Genomic DNA, 2,087 nt, shown 5'->3' with positions numbered 1-2,087 from the left:
AATTTTCCCAGGACCATGTATTGAGACTGTCTTTTCTCTATTGTCTATCCTTGACTCTTTTGTTAAGGTTAGGTGACCACAGGTGCGTGGGTTTGTTTCTGGACTTTCTATCCTGTTGCATTGATATATCTTTATAGTTTTGTGCCATTACCATGCAGTTTTGATTACTGTAGCTTTGTAATATAGTCTGAACCAGGGAGCCTGATTCCTCCAGCCCTTTTTCTTTCTCAGGACTGCTCTAGCTATTCTTGGCCATCTGTGTTTTTGTACCAGTTGTAAAAAAGGTCTAATTCTGTGAGAAATGCCACTGGTAATTTGATAGGGATTTCTTTGAATGTGTAAACTGCTTTGAAATAGTATAACCATTTTCAGAAAAGTATGAAACATGTCATGAATTTGCATGTTATCCTTGCACAGGGGCTATAGTAATCTTCTCTGTACCATTTCAGTTTTAGTACATTTGCTGCTGAAGGGAGTACTTGATCTTCATTTAAATTGTATACATTTTCTCCCAGAATTTAAGGCACTGAATATTTTACTTACCATATTCAAGTCTATTGATGCAATTAAAAGGTGAAATAAAAGAAATTCTGATGATAAATTTAAACTGTTTTCATTATTTAAATTTTTTTCCTTGCAGAGAAAACAGCATCTTACCTTTTACAAAAAAGTTTCTTTAAATATAGTGTTACTTCCTGGTTAATCCTGATTGCCCTGTAGCTTCAAGCATTCCCAATGAAACTTTTCTCACTGAAGTCATTACCGATTCCAGTTCTTAATTTATTTTAATAGCTCATGTTTAAATTCTATTTCAATCTCCCTTGAAAATTCCCTCTTTTTTTGCTTCAATGACATTGCTTTTATTTAAAGTTTTCTTTCAACTGCTTCTACTTTGCAACATTTGAAGATATTCATTGATTGGACCTTCAAGTGATGGTGTTCCATCCACAACCTCTGTTCTTAGAATGCTTTTCTTCTTACACACTTCTCAGATATCTCATCTGCTTTCATGAGTTGAAATTTTCTTTAGTAATGAGAGACTAGTCTTTTCTGTAATAATCTAGCTTCCGGTATCTCTGTGTCTTAACTCAATAAAGGTTAAACAAACTGGTTGGCTGGGATCCAGCACTCATTATGGTCAATCAAACGAACTGATAAATTACACAGTCTCTAAGAACAACTTTTCAGACATGACATACATCAATGCTTATCACATTTTCTTATCATGGCCTTGCTTTACAACAATGAGAGAGTGAAGTAAATGCTACCTGAAAAGACTGGAATTTCTGTGAATAGTTCTAATCATATCATGGCCTCTGACCTCAATCTCCAGCTCAGATCTTTAGACTTGTGTATTTCTCTGTCTTTTGGAAACCTGTATTTATACTTTTTTAAATGAATCTGAAACATATATCTAATAGAACTCTTATTTTTTTATTCACATTAGAATACCCTCCTTTTATTTCCTGTCTCAGTGAATGGCATTGATACTTATCTAGTTGGTTTAGCTGGAAACCTAGCAAACCATGCTAGATATTGCCTAATCTACCTAAAATTAACTTTCACAAAGTCTTTTACTTTGACATACTTTATACATAAAATACAACTTAAAAGTCATTACCACAGTAAACAAGGCCTTTCATTACTTTGCTTTTGTTATCTTAGAAAAATTAAGATACACCACTATATAATTCACAATTTCTGCTGTTGTCAAACTGAGCTATGTTTTCTCTCTCATTTCTGAAAATTTGTCATGTTATGTTTTTGCCTTTGGCATGAAGATCTAGAACTGTCTCAGCACTATCTTGAACTAATTCCTGTTGGCCTTTCCAGGCTCAATATATGCTTTTCTCTGCGTTAAATCTTCCCTGACCTCAAATCCCACTGAATCTAGTGCCTCCACTGCACACTCAGCTCGCCTCCTCTCTAAAAGTTTACTCACTTATGTAGTAATTTGTTAATCATAGATATTTACTGAATACCTACCATAGAAATGGTCCTTTTTTCCCCAGAGGAAAATAGGCAGAATGACTTAGGGCTAGAGAAGAGAACACTCAATAAATCAGTTAAATAGGTAATATAATTAT

At 34.1% G+C, this 2,087-nt stretch overlaps 1 non-coding gene across 1 annotated transcript; it reads right to left on the bottom strand.

Annotated features, from left to right (window-relative positions):
* Positions 1–372: 372 nt before the first annotated feature.
* LOC122708364 lies at positions 373–479 on the bottom strand. The gene has a single exon (XR_006345149.1). It is a non-coding gene; the product is annotated as a U6 spliceosomal RNA (small nuclear RNA).
* Positions 480–2,087: the final 1,608 nt, after the last annotated feature.

The sequence above is a fragment of the Cervus elaphus genome, chromosome 14 (genome assembly GCF_910594005.1).
Source record: "Cervus elaphus chromosome 14, mCerEla1.1, whole genome shotgun sequence".
NCBI classification, from domain to species: Eukaryota; Metazoa; Chordata; class Mammalia; order Artiodactyla; family Cervidae; genus Cervus; species Cervus elaphus.
This window is presented reverse-complemented; position numbering and strand designations above follow the sequence as displayed.